Raw genomic sequence first — 18,020 nt, forward strand, 5'->3', positions numbered from 1 at the left:
CCCTTGGGTTCTTGGTCATCAGAAAGGTGACGTGGGAAACATGCCAGGAGCTCAGTTTTGAAACACAGAAGCATGAAGACCCTGGAGAAGTTGTTTCTTGAAAGAAAATTAATCTGGGGTTTATCAAAATGAAGTGTCAGATACCTTTATGCTGATGTGAGAAAGATCCTACCCTGCTTGGTTAATGGCAGGTTATTCTTTTTTCTATGCTGTCAACTATTGTTACTGATTGTTAATAGCATTAATATTTCCATCACTTAATTTATTTCATTAATCCCATTCAAGTTTACCATTCCCAGCATATGAACTGTAAATAGCAATAATAATGCCATCAAGGTTAATATCAGTGATGCTGAAGGGTATTATGTAAAACACAGGCTGTGAGCGGCAGCGAGACAGGCGCCTATAAAACCTGCCCGCGCTAGCGGGGGGTGGGTTAAACAAAGGTCTCGCGCAGATTTACGGAATTGCGTTATCTTCTGGAAGAGGTAAAGATTTAATACCCAAAGCCTCCTTTAAATTTCCTATAATGTTCCTTTCTATCCCTTGACTGTAAAAATACAGCCAGAGACATCCATAAGGAACGGCATTTTTAGCTTAAATTATTAAAAGTCTAATAGTGGTTTCAGTTTGCTTCTAAAAGCAAAGGCAGTGGCAACAGACAGTTTGTCCCCTTTTAAATCCTGACGTGCAGGTGTTGGGGTGACTCCAAGCAGTGCAAGGAAAAGGTCTGTAACAGAGCACAGGACAAACAAAATTATGGATGTCCCCTGAAAGCCAAATGCTGGGTGGGAAAGGGGATGCAGCAACCAGGAGAGCCTGACAAGCAAGAGACCCACTGTGCTGGCAGTGGGGGGGATTTGGGACACTGTTCCCAGACAATTCCATGACACTACAAACCCAGGGTCACCCTGAGCACAGCACATGGTTGACTGAGAGAAGCAGAAATCCCATCAGCACTACCATACCTGCAGTATTTATTACCTCAAAAACAAAATACGTCTGCTACCTAAAGGCTTATCAGCAATTAAAAGGCTGGAATGCTTCTACAAGAACAACCATTGTCACACCTGGAAGGCTCACGACCCGAGGGGACATGGGTCCTACGTGTTCATCACCATCAGATCCAGGTAACCCAAGACATGAGTGCCCCTTTTGCCATGGGGTTCAAGGCGGGAAGCAGAGGGCGACCCCCCAGGGATACCCCTGTTACAGACCCAGCAACCTCAGGAAATATTTGCTAATGCTGCTTTGGAAAAAAAGGGGGTAAAAAAGATTCAAGAATGAGAATTTAAATCCTACAAGAATTTTTGGAGAACAAGGGAGCTGCTGGTAAAGAGACCACTGAAAACAGCGGCTGAGGGAAAAGTGGAGAAAGGGCTCTTTTTGCCCCTCTGGGCAAATCCATCCTCTGGGATGGATTTCTGGAGATAAAGAACACATTGGCTTCCTGCACCCGGCCAGTAGGATTGAGTATTCACACTAGTGGATTTGGGAGGAATTTGTAAAAGAGCTGGAGCTATAAAATACCTTTCTGCTCCTTTTTCATGGATGCTGCTGCTGAGGGTGCAGGAGTCTGCCAGGGCAGGGAACAGAAAAGGATGTTTGCCATGGAGGACGGCTTCGTCCTGTGCTGGGAAGTGGCCCATCCACACAGACCCTCCTTTCTTTGTTACATCTGCCATGCCTTGAAGAATTAAATTAGATATACAAGGGGGAAAGAGAGAGGGAGAGAGGGAGAGAGGGAGGGCAAGGGAGGGAGGGAGGGAGAGAGGGAGGGAGGGAGGGAGGGTGAGAGGAGAAAAAAGGCTCAGGCAGGAATATATTTCCTATGTCTGGATAAGGGGAAGGATTCGAGGTAATTGCTTGCTTTTCTCATTGTTCTCAGCTGCCAAGCAGAGATTCATAGAGTGTCTGCAAAGATCTCTCTCTTTTTTCTTTTCCTTCTAATTCTTCACCCCCCCAAACCCCCATCTGTCCCAATCCCTATCCCTCCCCTTCCTCCTGCTTATTCCACCCTAGGAGGAAAAAAAAAAAAGTAATTTGTCTGTTTTATTTATGATGCAATGAAGGTATGCTGAACGCATCGGGATAACCTGACACTGGTCAAACTATCTGTCAGCAAAGAAGAACTGCCTTCATACTCCAGCGAGTGCATAATTTAACCATTTCTCTCCCGGAGGCCAACGCCAGCCCATCCATTCCCAGCACGAGGGTTTGTCACTGCTCCCTCCACGATCAAACCCGGGGCTGTTGGCAAAAACCAGCATTTGACATGTTTTCAATCAACCCTTTATCTTCTCATTTTCGCTAGTCATATACAGATTGTCTGCATGTAATAAAACTTCTCCTTGGAAAAATAGAAAATTATTTAAGATATTCAGATCAAAGCCAGGTCCCAAAACAAGATGGAACACACAAATCTGCCAGCTAGGAAACCAATTCAGGATGGATTTAGGACCCAGATAGAGCCAGACAATTGGATGCTGAGTATGGGGAAGAAACAGTAATGCCTCAGGTCTGAGAGAAGTACAGCTAATCCTTTCCTCCTGATGCACGGGGAGCAATGGCTTCAGCTCCGGGAGAAAATGCAACCCATCCAGACAGCAGGGTGAGCGGGAAACAGGAGATAAAGGAGGGAGAAAGCCAGAGGGAAAAGCAGAAAATATTAGCAAATAATATTCTGGAATATTAGAATGCGAACCCAGAATAAAAAATTAAAAATAAATAAAATTAACTCATATGGTTTTGGGGTTTTTTTTAGTTATTTTAAAAATTCCAACCAAACAAAAATAATCCACACATGCCCTGTTGAAATGGGATGGAGCAAAGAGGGGAAGGGAATTACTACTTTCATCCCACCATTATAAATTAGTCCCAGTACCTTTCCATGGCTCCCAGTACAGCACACACGCTACGTGTGAGCACGCTGGCTGAGCCAGTGCCAAAGGGGCCATTTTCCAGCACGGGCTGTTCCCATCCCAGCCAAGGGGACATGGGACTCCCAGGCAGCTCCCTGTATGCCCTCAGCTTTGCCGGGAGTGAGGGCAGGAAAGGATGGGCGAGCTTGAACAGATTGTTGATATCACCATAACCGCAGCCCTCAGGATTCGGCCCTGGCCGCGTGTTCCCGCAGCGGGAAGCGCTGCCAGGCGGGACTGCCTGAGCCCGGGGCTGAGCACACCCGCAGCATTCTGATGTTTAATAAACGACAGAAGAAAGTATAAAATAAATAAGAAGAGATTTTGCCCTCTAATGCGATGCATGCAAGAGGGATCAGGGCAGAACTCCAGGAAATGAGGGCTTTGACGAATAGCTGCTGCTCGGGATCTTATTTATTCCTGATACACCCCAGCCCTCGCTGCCACAATCGGGAAAAGATTTTATGAATGGGAATATCTGTACAAGAGGGAATGTAACATGGAAGGGAGATAATAGGAAGGGTCAGGTGAAAGCCAAGAGGCGGCTCCTGGGCTGGGCAGTGGCACTGCAGGACACCCCAGGGCCACTGTCCAGGGCCACTGTCTGGGGCCAGCTGCTTCCTCCAGTGGCCAGGCTGCTCACACGAGTCTATTCGGGAAGGAGGGATTGCAGATTTCAATTCTGGGTTTATTCTGCATCCCTGAGAAAACAGCAACTGGAATTCACATATGTTTTCCTTTGTGAGATTATTTAGGAGTCAGTCCTTACAGCTATTTGTGCACTTACCTATCAATATAGAGGCATGAAACACACATTAAGATAAAAACAAATATATTTGGCAAAACATACAAACAGAGACATAATTTGTTTATAGGGAAGCAATTTATAAAGGATGAGATTTTGTAGCAGATCTATCAAAATCAGGCACATGGTGCTGTTTCTCCTGTCATTCAGGAAATCCCACATCTACAGAAAAATTATGAACAATCACGTTTTTCACACAAAAATTGCTTCCTAGTAATTAGTATATTTGGGGACAAAAAAAAAGTCCTTTTTACTTCCTTGTTCACCTGTATTTTTTCACTAGGGATTGAAGAAATACCATGAAATTACAGACAGCCACACTCCTTTTCATTCATGACCATTTTAAACATTAAAATACATGTGGAGCTCAAGCCAGCAGGCACAGATTTTATTGTCAAATCACAACTAAAACCAAAATTAGTTAAAACAATTTAATTTTGTTCAGAAAAGGTAGAATGAGACTAAAATATTCTGTGCCAATACAGAATATTTCTTAAGGCTGAGTCCTAAGCCTGTGAACAGGACACCCATACCCAGAACACTCACATAAATGTAAACGCAGGAGCCCCAATAACATTATCCTAATTCCGAACAGGTTGAGTCACCTCCTTAAGTCCAAAGGTAAAACCTACTGAAATAAAATTCCGAGTCTTTTCGACTGACAAGGAACTGCACCATTCTGAACGCTGATTTCTGTTTGGCATTTGGAAGTGTTCATAATTTGTGTTTGCCAAACCAGCCGCGTTATTCCAGTGGGGAGATGGGATCAGCTTTCCGTCCGCCCAAGGTTCCTGCGGAAATCTGACAACCCTCCTCCACGAGCCCCTTGTTCTGTAACTACTCCACCATTTGGGGTTGCTTCTTCTTCACCTGATTTGGCTCCACAGAGCTCAAACCATGCATTTAAAAATGGGTTGGAACATCCCGAAAGAAAATTTGTTATTAACAATAATTTTCCCATCCGTCCTCCCCATAACACTGAGCACAGATACACCGATAGAAGGGAATTTACTCAAAGCAGTAGTATTTTAACCAGTAACTTAGAGCAAATGAAAGTCATACTTCATAAAAATCATACTTTGTAAATTATGTTTGTTAAAAAATGTTTTGCAAAAAATCATCCTTGGTAAAATAGAAAAACCCTCATTCCATTTCAAAATGATTGATTTTTTTAAAGAGAAGTAGAAAATATTTGCAGAAGAAAAATAAAAAAAAAACCCTAAAAAGATTAAAACAGGTAGCAAAAAGAAACTTTAAAAATAAATTCACAATTCTCATCAGCAATGTAAAAATTCTCTGGAAGATGGATTTCTATGACATCCAGACCTACATTTGCAGAGCTGGCTCTGAGGATATTTTTGTTTACGTGCTCCTTTGCTGTAATAAAAGCAAATAATAAAATGCTAGAGCTATTTACTGGAACACATCCATGGGGGTTTTTCCACCTCCGATGAGTGATGGCATAGACGGTGCCAGACCATTTCTACCCGGGTTTAAAATAACCCTAAACAATTTCTATAATCTGTTTTCAAGGGCAGCTTGTTGGTAATATGAGATTTTTTCCACAAACTCCAGAATACTTAATTCCTAAACTGTTTTATCGTTTGGCTGCCGACTATTTCTTTCTCAGAGATGTACTTCGGAGCCTCGCATGGAGAGACCCCCACACTTGCCTGGCTGAGCTCTTTGTAATTCTGTCCCTTTCCTATACAGAAGCATGGAAGAAGCACACGGAATAAAGGCTGCTTCCCAGTGCTGTGACAGCCCACACTTGGGGCTGCAGACCAAAAATAATTCCCTCTATTTGCCCCACTCTGCTGGCTTTTCCCTTTCTGGGATGTTGCCTTAATTAAGGCTTTTTCCGCTCTCATCTCCATCGCTATTAAATTTTAACCCAGACATGCAGCCTTTCCTTTTTCCACCCCTTTTATGATTCCCGTTACTGCAGCCCCCGGCCCCCCACGTCCCTCCAGCCTCTCGCTCCCCACATTGGATTTTTTCCTCCTTAAATCTCGGGCTCTTCCCGCTGGCCTTGTGCACTACCAGGGAATCATTTGCTTTCATAATTTACATTTTTTTTCTCTCCATCTCTCAGGGTTTGGCAGGGGATGCAGCCTCGCTGCGGGTGCTGTTCGTGGATGGCGAGTGCCCTCTGCAGGAAAACACCCCCAGCCAGGAAAAACCCTTGGAAATCAGGGGAAACGGGAGCAAAGAACTCCTGCTTGATTATGATTTTTACTCATTTCATTCTTACACAGACCATCAGCACTGCTGGTCCCTGAGCTGAACTTCCCCAAGCTGCTCCATCCCTCCCAGCCCCACAGCAACATCCGGGGCCATTCCATATGGAACCAGATCCAAGAAGGGTTTTCCTTTCTCAAGTAATGTTTTCTGGCAGGCTCTAAAATTTCTGCCACATTATTTCAGAGCACAGACACATTCCTGCTTTTGCTGCAGCAAAGCTGCACAGGATGGATTTTTTTTATTAGTTTTTCCTAAAAAATAAGCTTCTTACGAAATTCCAAATCAAATCCTGCTCAGACCCCTGTCCAGAATAACAGCCTTTCTTGTGGGTGCCCTGCCCACTCTCCTTCTTAAACAGCAAATTCTGATTCGGTTTTATACATATATTGATAAAATCAGTGCAAAACATTGACTGGGAGAGAGCTCAAGTGGCAGATTTAAATCAAATACAAAATAAAATAATAATTTAAAAAAATCTAACAAAGAGAACACTTTTAAAGCAGGTCTCTAACAAGAGCCTCCTGAAAGCCTTTTATTCAAAGGCCAGGTCCCACACAGGGACCCCACTGCCATGGCCATCCCCAGCCATGAGTCCATGGCCAGCCACGACCCCAAGCCGTGTATCTTGTGGCAGAGGGTGGGATTAGGAAAAAAACCCTTCTCTAAAGGAAAAGCATTTAGAAAGACCTCGTCCTTTCCAAGAGCTAATAATGCCTGTGCAGCACAATAGGCATCGCTCACCGTGCCACGGGCAGACTCCCAGGCTCCTTTCTCTGTCTCCCCCTTTTTTAAGGATATCACTTATGCAAACCTCACCCGGCCTCTGCCTCGAGATTGTGTATCAGAGCAGCAGGGGGGCTGATGAAGTGCTCATTTTTTTACATCAGTCTTATAAATTGCTCTCCCCATTAATTGTTTCCATGGAAACAATGCATTTGGCTTGGATGGGGATCCTGAAAAATTTTTAATGGGATTCTTAAAAATGTGCAGGAAGCAGGTGGGGGGTAGAGGAGGTGCTCTCAAACACCCTCAAAACAGATCCAGCCTAAGTTCTACCAACATGTGCTGCTAATTGCTTGTGGCCCAAAGCTGCCGAGCCTGGAGTCAGCTGAGGATCTGAAAACATTATTCAAATGACCAGGAAAAAACAGCACCAAAAGGGCAAGTACAGATTACGTGACAGCAGAGATGAGAATTTCCAAACACCTCCTGGCAAAACACAGCCATGAGACCATGACCAAATAACAATTCTTTAATGTCACAGCCTTAACTAATAATTTAAGCATGAGCAGTCCTTGATAACCCATCAGATCCTCCAGCGCACGCGGTGCTGCGCGGAACCGCCGCGCTGACAGGGACAGCAGTAGCGACATGGCCGTGCACACCCACCTTCCCCTTCCCCACTCTTCCTACGCTTGAGAGGATTTTTCTTTTAATTTTTTTTCCCCAGCAGGGAAAGTATTTGTATTACAGGGTATGAAACTAGTCCAACATGCAAGCTTATTTAATTTGGAAAATGTGTGGCTAAATGCCACTTGTTATGGGATTAGTTAACAGCTGCAAGTCTGCTACTGTGGAAAGAATTTTTTTCAAGGAAAAAAAAAAAGAAAGAAAAGGATTTAACTGCAAGCTGCTATGTGCTGTCTCCCAACATTCTGTGTGGATTTTTGAGTTCCATCGGGTGTCTCAGCTCTCGGTGGGGCTGTCCTCACTCCATCTACACTTACACTTGCTCCTCCCAAGTAGCTCCAAGTGTTAGCAGCAAGCCTGGAACCCAGCCCCGGAGCTGCCCGGCGTGTTCAGAGGAGCCAGCCCAGCCCCACGGCATGATCAGCAGCAGCTCCAGCCTCCCTCCGGCACGGCCGGCTCGGCCCAGCCACCCTCTGCCTCCAGTCACAGACACCCACAAGCGTCAGGTTACTGGCAGCTCTCAAGTTATACCTCCAGCTAATCCCGCAGTGCAGACAGGCTTTAAATTACTTGTTAAAAATCCTGTCCTCGCCCTGAGTGTCCTCTGGTGTCCTCCATCAGAGCGCTGCTAATGAAGGAGCAGATCATCTTAAGCACATCAGTCACACAAGCCAAACCCACCAGGCACTTTATTTTCCATGACCTCCCTGCATGACCAGAGCAGATATTTCCATGCAGATGCCAAGAAGCAAGTCCCTAAATCATAACTTGCTCTTCCCATTCCCAGAGGGCTTCTCATTAGTATCCCATTGCTGTCCTCTTTCCTACTTAGGAGCACCTTATCTTAGAATCATGGAATTGTTTGGGTGGGAAGGAACCTTAAAGCTCATCCAGTTCCCCCCCCTGCCCTGTGCAGGGACACCTTCCACTATCCCAGGCTGCTCCAGCCTGGCCAGGGACACTTCCAGGGATCCAAGGGCAGCCACAGCTTCTCCAGAGCTGAGGCCCTTTGTCAGCCTCAATTGTTGAGTATTAACCACAAATCTGGTGCTTGGTTCTGGGCTCTAGGAAGGACACGGAGCCACTCCAGGAGCTGAGAGGAGCAGCCACCTCCCAGGGAAGAAGCTGCCACAAATCCTTGCCATGAGAGGCGTGAGGAGGAGGATGGCTGGGAGGGGAGGAAACGCACTGCTGAGCACAGCAGAGGCTGCTCAGACAGTGTCGCTTCCCATTCCAGGCTCTGCATCTCACTGCTGCCCAACCTACAGCACAACAGTCCAAAAGGTCTTCATGGCAAAAGCCAGAACAAAGGAAATAAATCTGTTTGTCACCTCCTATGACATATGTGACCCAAATTATCTTTGCAGAAGTTGTATCCTAGTGGATCTATTGCTCATGGGGCAGGAGGACTTTCTGCTTCTGGACACAAAATGCTCGAGGCATCCGAGTGAGCCACAGCAGGGAAGGGGACAAAGGGGTTGGCATTAAACCCCTGAAAAATTGCCTGTGCCTGCAGTTGTCTCAGATCAGTCATCTCTGAGCAGAAGGCAATATGTGCTTCTCTCAAGGCTTTGGGGGGCTTTTTCCAGCCCTCAAACCTCTGGAAGTCCATCTCTCCACCTTAGAGCTTCTAATAGAAACCACAAATGTTTTTTTTTTTCTCAAGAATAACTTGAAGAAGATGCTTTGCAGACTGTCCTTGGAGCAGAGGAAAGTCTGTACGAGGCCTGAGCTCACCAAACCCCATGTATTAGCTCCAGCCAGTCTGTGCAGAACTGGTGCTAGCTATCCTGGCTGAAATTGTTTCAATCCTGTATTTTTTTTTCCCATAATGTAGAAACAACACAAAGATATTCACATCACACGGCAGGAAAATTCCTCTTTGGCTGTTTCTTTTGGATACCATAACCCGATTACTTTCATGTCACATGCACACAAATGATCACACTGTGCTGACACACACCCTGCAATTATGTGGACACAGACGGATGCCACGTGGCATTTTTCTGCTGGAAGTGATACCCTGAAAGGGGGAGGACAGAGGTAACTGGACCAAGTTTCTTTAAATCACATTTCTGTTATCCCAGTACCAATTCCTTGGCCACAGCCTGAGCCAGTGTGCATCTGCTCAGCACAACCAGGATAAAATCATTATCCTGCAGAGCAGACTGTGCAGCAAAAGCTTTTCCTTGCTGAAGATCACCGAAGGGGAGGTCACAGCCAGGCTCCCCTGTGGCTGCACAGCCCTGGCAAGGGAGTGAGTGCAGGACTCACTGTGAGGGGTGTGGTGGCTGCCCTGGCAGCTTGTGCAGGCAGAGGCTGCGCCTGCAGCTTTGTGCTCAGCGGCCCCAGCGGACTTGTAATACTGATGAGCATGTTGTGCTGAGACAAGGTACCAGCAGAGGGGCTGGGAAAGGCCTTTGAAAGATCTTTAAAAAGCACTGGAGATAAAAGCTACACACACACTTTTTAAGTGTATCAATATCTCACAGTGATGAGCAGAAAACCAGCCCAGGGTTCCAGGTACTTTACAGGGCTGCATAAACTGGATTTGCCATTTCAGTTAACAAATATAGTCCCCTAATAAAATTTTAAATAAGTGGGGCATTATGACTCTTTTCACAAGCAAGGCTCCCAAGTTACATGTGAGTGTTCCAGCAAGCAGCCCCTGCCCTGTGCTCCTGGGTACGTCATCGCACAGCACAGACAGGGAGAGTCCCTGTCCTGGAAAGAGCATCAGCAAATCGGAACTTCAGGCACATCCCCAGCTCCACTGGGACCTGCACACTGCAGATGCTACAAGTGCAAAGCAGCATGCAGATGAAGACTATAATTTCCTTCATGTCCATTATCTTAAAAGGGCCCAGACTGGGTAAATTACGTTTCTCATAACTCTACAGCAAAATTTTAGTTTTCTGTGATTCCTTTTTAAAAATGACAGAACAAAAATCCTTGTTTCCATAGCTGGAGGTTTGCAGCCTCCCTTCCCCAGGGTGGGGCTAGTGAAGGTTTTTTTCCATTTGTCCACACTTAAAGCTGGGTCTGCTTTAAGAGAAACAAGTGAGAATTGGGTTTTACCATTTCAGAAACGAAAGGTATTTACCCTCAAGACAGTAAAAGATCTTTTAAACTTTGCTGATGCAGGAGAGGAAATGGGAAGTTAACAAATGTAAAGCTCCAGCCCTGCACAACCAGCCCCACTCCTGTTCGGATGTGGAGTTCACTGAAATCAATACAATTTCTCACCAGCACAGCCACACATCAGAGTTTCATATCTGCATCTTTATCAATGCAAAAGCTGCTTTCAAGAAGAAAACATTCTTCACAGCAAATTCAAAGTTTGCCCACTTTAAAAATTATTTTATAGAATCATGGAATGTTTTGGGTGGGAAAGGACCTCACAGCCCATCTCATTCCACCCCCTGCCATGGGCAGGGACACCTTCCACCATGCCAGGTTGCTCCAAGCCCTGTTCAACCTGACCTTGGACACTTCCAAGGATGGGGCAGCCGCAGTTGCTCTGGGCACCCTGTGCAAGGGCCTTCCCACCCCCACATGGAAGAATTGTTTCCCAATATCCCATCTAGCCCTGCCCTCTGGCAGTGGAAGCCATTCCCCGTGTCTTGTCCCTCCATCTCTTGTCCAAAGTACCTCTCCTGGAGCCCCTTCAGGCACTGGAAGGGGCTATAAGGTCCCACTGAAGCCTTCTCTTCTCCAAGCTGAACAATCACAACTCTCTCAGCCCTTCCTTAGAGGGAAGGTATTCCATCCTTCTAAATATCATGGTGACCCTCTTTTCTCCCACCTCATGAAGTCACACAAAGCAAATCCCAACTGCTCCCCAGAAAAAACAAGAGCTATTTGCTAAAGCCCTGATAATGTTCAAAAACATGTAGTCAAACATCATGCTAAGTGGGGGCCTGATAAACGAAAGCCCATCTCTTACACTAACCTTCGAGGTAAAATTAATAATTAATCAGTAAAGCCAGGACATGGAATGATTGCTATCAATATTTTAATGCTTTTACTGCTAATTTCATTCTCCCTCCGTACTGTGCTGCTGGAGAAGCAGAAGAGCTGCGTGTGCGCTTTCAGTGCGGTCCCTGCCTCAGGGCCAGTGCTGGAAGAGCCGTGTCACCCACAGGGTGCCCCCAACGTCTCTGCTGCCACAACCCAAACCCAGTGTCCATGCTTTGTTACATGTGTCCAGCACCAGCACGCCCCAGCCTTCCACGGCATCAGCTCCAAGCCAGAGCCACTCCCATGCAGCCAGCCGGCAAAACTAGGAGGGGTTTAATGAAGATAAGCAACTAAACTCTTCCCCAAGCATTAGAAATATCTATTCTCTCTCCTACAACACAGCAAGGAAAACTTTGGCTCAAGAGCAAAACTGCTGGGAAAGTTGTGAGGAGGTGACTCCAGGCGGGTGCCAGGGCCCAGGAGCCAAAGGAAGGGAAATGAGTGCTGCCTTCAGTACTGGAAGGCAAAGTGTGTCCTGCCTGCTTTATTTACTCTTTATTAGTCTAATGAGGCTGTTTCCTGGGAGTTTAATTACCATAATAGAGACAATTCCTTTCTAAACCCTCTTTACAGCCTGGAAGAGAAAGAGCCTCTGACAGAGGAATGTGGAACACGAGCAATGCAGCGTTTGCACCAGCCCGAGCAGAGCCCCCAGAGCCCCCACAGCTCAGGCACGTGGCCACAAACCTCCCCCCGTGGGGGGGTCCCTGCCATGGGGGGTCCCAGCCAGGCTCCAGTGCCACCCTTGCCCAGCACGCCGTGAATGGCCGGGCTGGAAGCGCCGCACAGCTCTGCTGCAGAAAAATTAAGAGCACATGATTAATGCTACATAAAATGTGTGGGTTCCCAGCCTTTGAAATCATACCTCTTCATCATTTCCATTTACAGTTTACTAATGAAATTAGATATGGTAAAGGGTTCCTTTCTTTCTTTTTTCCTTTAAATTGCCTGTACATTTTTTTAGAGTTAAATCAACATATTTTCCATTCCATATTCAGCAAGAAATTAGACAATTAAATGTGAGGGGTTTTTTTCTGCTGCTGCTGCGAGATATTTCCATGGTGTTGCCATAATACATACAGCAATTTACTGTGTTAGACTTACATGTCTGTTACTCTGCACAACAGATACAACAGATCAGATTAGAAAAAGGTAAAGAGGCAGCAAGGATGAAAAGCACCGGACCTAAGAGGAGAAAACACACAGGCTCTGAAAAGTCGCAGCAGAGCTGTGCTCACCCAACCACAAGGCTCTCCCAGCCCACTGCATGCACAACTACACAGTCCAGACAACACACTGTAAAATCAATTGCTAAACCCAGAATAAACCTGTGCCAAAGTCCAAAATCCAAAACGAAAAATCCCTGCCTAATTTTCTTCTAATTCAGCCTCACAGAAGGGATAAGGCACAAAGTCTTGATTCCAGTGTTGATGACAGGAAGCCACTAAAACATGGCTGTGGGGTCACAATCACATTAAATGAGGCAGGAGACAAGGGTCATGCTGGTGTGGCACATGCACAGTGTTTGGGTGAGTTATACATGTGCTGTGCCCAGGCGTGTCACACACGTGCACTGTGCCCAGGTGAGCAACATGCCATGCCCGTGTGTGGAACACATGCCATGCCCACTGCAGCCTCAGCTGAGTCCCTCCCAGGACAGCTCCCTGGCATTGCTGGCCTCTGGGACCACTCACTGAGCACTGTCCAGCAACCTTCGGGAGGGAATTCTCAGATTCTCCTCTTTAAAACATGGGGGTGAACGGGTGTTTACACAGCTGTTACCTTAACTAACACTGGAACTGTAAAATGCAGGTGAAATGAAATAACTAAAGGCATTTCCCCTGAAATTCACGTCCCAGAGTTGGCACAAGAGCAACAGAATTTGGGAGCCTCGCATTCTGATGCCACATGTTTAGATGAACGCTATCTTTTCTGCAGTGCAGTTTGAAGGTTTGGGCCTGGCAGTAAGAAACTGCACTCTCACTAAAATTCATCCATGGATATCCCCTTTGAACGCTTGCTGGATGGTTATTTTCACTAACATTGTGTTTATTAGCAGAACAGAGGGAGGACTGTAAAGCAGGATCACGGGAGAGTTTGATTTCCAGGCAGTGATGAATGGCAGGGGAGGCCAGGTCACCCGGCTGCAACATCAAAGGGGCGACTGAACCAGCAGCACACTTGAAGTTAGTTAAAATGCCATCACCATTTTCTGAGTTTTGCTTTTTTCTTACATTTAAAGAAATTATATTCCCTAGTGCTGGCCTCAGCCATTATTTCCAGGTCTCTGATGATACCCAGGACTCTATAAAGGCATTACCTGCTGGTGTGCCAAGGAGGATTTGCCACATGCTTTAATTGTGATATGATGCACTCCTGTCCTCACCATGTCTTTTAAAGAGCTTCAACAATGTGCTTTATGCACCTTCCCATGGGCCTGCCCCATCCTAAGGCACCAGGATTAAACTGCCAAGGAATTTGTGTGGGTCTGGTTCCTTTTGGGCTAAAACTGGACAGATTCTTTCAGAACTCTGCCCTCCTTTTCTGTGTGAGGAACCAGGTGTTCTTGGGGTAGCACATAGCAAGAGAGGCGAGTCCTAAGCCTTGGAGCTGAACCAGACACAGGCTAAGGAAATACACTTGTCTACTATATACACCTTTAGAGTTCGCAAAGGTAAAAGCAGTCTCGATCTGACTACTAAGAACAAGATATGCCAGACTGCTTTGGGCTGGAAGAGAACTTAAAGCTCATCCAGTGCCCTGGGAAAGGACACCTTCCACTCTTGCTGGGTGCTCCAAGCCCCGTGCAGCCTGCCCTTGGACACTCCCAGGGATGAGGCAGCCACAGCTGCTCTGGGCACCTGTGCCAGGGCCTCACCGCCCTCACAGGGAAGAACTGCTTCCCACTATCCCAATTAACCCTGCTCCCTAAAGATGTGCATTCAATATTCCTGAATAATTAATATGTGCATTGAATGAACCAAATCCTCAGGCAAGTCTTACTAAAGGCGGATGGAACACAGAGAAGACCTGTGGTAGATCACACACACCTGCTGGGGCCTCTCCAGCCCCTTCACTGGCTCCTCCGTCTGCCGTCGCTCAGCGGGGCTTTGGCTTTCCCTGGCGGCTCCTTCCTGCAGAAGTTCTCCTTCCCTGGAGAAGCGGACCCGTCCTTAACGTGTCCATCCCTTCCATCACTACGTTTAAGCAACAAACGTCGGTGATATTTGTAATTAAGCGGCTCTTCGTTTGCGCCACGTTCCCACAGCACCGCACCCGCTCCGGCGGCTGGGACCCGGCGCGTGCCCCCTCACGGAACTCAGCGCGTGCCCCCTCACGGAGCGCAGCGCGTGCCCCTGACGGAGCGCAGCGCGTGCCCCCTCACGGAGCTCAGCGCGAGCCCCCTCACGGAGCTCAGCGCGTGCCCCCTCACGGAGAGCAGCGCGTGCCCCCTCACGGAGCTCAGCGCGTGCCCCCTCACGGAGCCCAGCGCGTGCCCCCTCACGGAGCGCAGCGCGTGCCCCTTTACGGAGCGCAGCGCGTGCCCCCTCACGGAGCCCAGCGCGTGCCCCCTCACGGAGCTCAGCGCGTGCCCCTCACGGAGCCCAGCGCGTGCCCCCTCACGGAGCTCAGCGCGTGCCCCTCACGGAGCCCAGCGCGTGCCCCCTCACGGAGCCCAGCGCGTGCCCCCTCACGGAGCTCAGCGCGTGCCCCCTCACGGAGCTCAGCGCGTGCCCCCTCACGGAGCCCAGCGCGTGCCCCCTCACGGAGCTCAGCGCGTGCCCCCTCACGGAGCGCAGCGCGTGCCCCTTTACGGAACTCAGCGCGTGCCCCCTCACGGAACTCAGCGCGTGCCCCCTCACGGAGCTCAGCGCGTGCCCCCTCACGGAGCCCAGCGCGTGCCCCCTCACGGAGCGCAGCGCGTGCCCCTTTACGGAGCGCAGCGCGTGCCCCCTCACGGAGCCCAGCGCGTGCCCCTTTACGGAACTCAGCGCGTGCCCCCTCACGGAGCCCAGCGCGTGCCCCCTCACGGAGCTCAGCGCGTGCCCCTCACGGAGCCCAGCGCGTGCCCCCTCACGGAGCTCAGCGCGTGCCCCTCACGGAGCGCAGCGCGTGCCCCTTTACGGAACTCAGCGCGTGCCCCCTCACGGAACTCAGCGCGTGCCCCCTCACGGAGCTCAGCGCGAGCCCCCTCACGGAGCTCAGCGCGTGCCCCCTCACGGAGAGCAGCGCGTGCCCCCTCACGGAGCTCAGCGCGTGCCCCCTCACGGAGCCCAGCGCGTGCCCCCTCACGGAGCGCAGCGCGTGCCCCTTTACGGAACTCAGCGCGTGCCCCTCACGGAGCTCAGCGCGTGCCCCCTCACGGAGCTCAGCGCGTGCCCCCTCACGGAGCGCAGCGCGTGCCCCCTCACGGAGCTCAGCGCGTGCCCCCCTCACGGAGCTCAGCGCGTGCCTTCCTCGTGCCCCTCACACAAACACATACACCGGCGCACCCACACACCCCGACACACACCCGCACACTCACACACACACTGGCACACCCACGCACACACTGGCACACTCACACACTCATACGCACACACTGGCACACCCACGCACCCAGCCCTGCGCGTGCCCGCGCTGTGCGCTGGCCCGGGGGCACCAGGGGGCAACCTCGGCCCGGGAACGGGCGCGGGCGGGCCGGGCCAAGCGCGGGTGAAACAACACGCGATGAATAAACACACGGCAAACACACGGTAAACACACGGCAAACACACGGCAAACACACGGCAAACACACGGCCCCGCGGCCGGCGGCCGGGAACGCCCCGGGGGCACCGGGCTCACGGGCACGGCTGCGGCCGGGCGGAGCGAGCGGAGCGCTGGTGGCCGGGGGCTGCGGGGACGCGTGTGACACGTGTGATGATGCCTCGGGCAACGAGGGCAGCGGGGTCCCGAGCCCTGGGGGAAGCGGGGCAGGCTCTGCTCTCTGCCTAAGAAATATTACCTACTTTTCACACATCGACAATATTAGGAAGAACGAAACAAGTTTTTAAAAACCCAACCTCCACTAAAAAGGTTTTGCGATCACAGAATCCCAGAACGGTTTGGGCTGGAATGGACCTGTGAGTTCTTCTCATCCCACCCCTGCAGGGACACCTCCCACTGTCCCAGGTGCTCCAAGCCCTGTCCAGCCTGGCCTGGGGCACTGCCAGGGATCCAGGGGCAGCCACAGCTGCTCTGGGCACTGTGCCAGGGCATCACCAGCCTCACAGGGAACAATTCCTAATTCCCAGTATCCCATCCATCCCTGCCTGGCAGTGGGAGCCATTCCCTGTGTCCCGGCACTCCAGGCCCTTGTCCCAAGTCTGTCTCAGCTCTCTTGGAGCTCCCTTAGGCACTGGAAGGGCTCTGAGGTCTCCCTAGAACCTTCTCCTGTCCCGGTCAGTGCAGCACCCACCCAGGAACAGGCTGGGCTCAGCCGGAGTGCTCTGAGAGCACGGTGGGTGCATCACAGGGAGGCTGAGCGCTGCTGGATCACAGCTCTCACGGATCACAGGGGAACACGACGTCTAGAAGACGTGCCCAGGCCGTGGTGTAATGCTGGACATTCCTGCGCGTCAGGCTTTCCTAAATTATCTCCTGGGTAAACAACCTAAAACCAGCCTCTGTGCTCTGACGTACGCCGCCTTGTTTCCCTGGGCACTTTGCCTCGGCGAAGAACCCGGGCCTTTGTCCCAGATTTTTATCTGAAGAATTGCATGTATTTATCCAGGCTGGTCCAGCCTGACCCGGACTGCAAGGGCCCAGCCCTGCCCCTGCCGCCAGACCTTCCCCCTTCTCCTCCCTCTCTGCAGTGACAACAAACCCATCGCCACCGTGTTCACCCCGCATTATCTTATCAAACACACAGGGGGGATAATATTGATCCTTTTCTCCCATTTTTAAAAGAGGGTGAGGGGGAAGAAAAAAAGAAAAAACCCAAGAAGGGGAAAGCGGACAAAGAGAGGCGAAATCAAACCCCTGAGCAACAAAGGAAGAAAACCAGGTGGAAGACGGGAATTGTTTTCTGAAGGCCAGCTAAGTGGAGAATTGAAACGAGGGAGGCTCCGCGAGAGGACTGGGGGATGAAAGGGAGCGAGGGTAAGAAACACAAGGGCTATATAAGTCTGAAAATGGCTAGAAAGAACAAGGGAGAGAGGAGACAAGAATGAAAACCTCTGATGTTGGCAGGAAATGTTGTGATTCTAAAGATGAAACAACTTGTGGGGAAAGAAACTGGGAAAAAATACCCCTGTGTATTTCCTAGGGTGAACTCGAGCAGCAAATGAAGCACGGCAGAGGCAGCTGCCGGACAGCGCTGGGCAGGAGCGAGGCGGTGCAGCCTCCTCTGAAGGGGAATTCGGGGCTAGGAAATTACACCCCTTCACAAGGCCAGGAGTTTGCCAAGCCTGCTCCAGCTGCAGCTGCAGATGTGGCTTAAAAACCCAAGCAGGAGGCCCGTCCCCTGTGGCAGGACTATTTATTCTATGGCCATAAGATTATGGCCAAGAGGGGAATAAGGAGAGACGGGGCTGGAGAGATCCTTATGGCTGCCAGACTCATCGGAGACGAGGAATAAGGGACATACATGGGGTCCAG

At 49.6% G+C, this 18,020-nt stretch overlaps 1 protein-coding gene and 1 long non-coding RNA gene across 5 annotated transcripts in view; one reads left to right on the top strand and one right to left on the bottom strand.

The window, feature by feature from the left end:
• Positions 1 to 14,707, bottom strand: part of ZFHX3 (zinc finger homeobox 3) — a 435,802-nt gene extending 421,095 nt beyond the window's left edge. For all 3 annotated transcript variants that reach the window (XM_064386182.1, XM_064386181.1, XM_064386180.1), the window contains exon 1: positions 14,451 to 14,707. The gene's annotated coding sequence lies outside the window, so the exon portion shown is untranslated. The remainder of the gene's footprint in view (positions 1 to 14,450) is intronic.
• Positions 12,897 to 13,581, top strand: LOC135279236 (uncharacterized). 2 transcript variants are annotated; one of them, XR_010346521.1, is made up of 3 exons: positions 12,897 to 12,983; positions 13,260 to 13,350; positions 13,457 to 13,581. It is a non-coding gene; the product is annotated as an uncharacterized LOC135279236 (long non-coding RNA). The 2 variants fall into 2 exon arrangements; XR_010346520.1 differs by having other exon boundaries at positions 13,460 to 13,577.
• Positions 14,708 to 18,020: the final 3,313 nt, after the last annotated feature.

The sequence above is a fragment of the Passer domesticus genome, chromosome 12, assembly GCF_036417665.1.
Source record: "Passer domesticus isolate bPasDom1 chromosome 12, bPasDom1.hap1, whole genome shotgun sequence".
Classification (NCBI taxonomy): Eukaryota; Metazoa; Chordata; class Aves; order Passeriformes; family Passeridae; genus Passer; species Passer domesticus.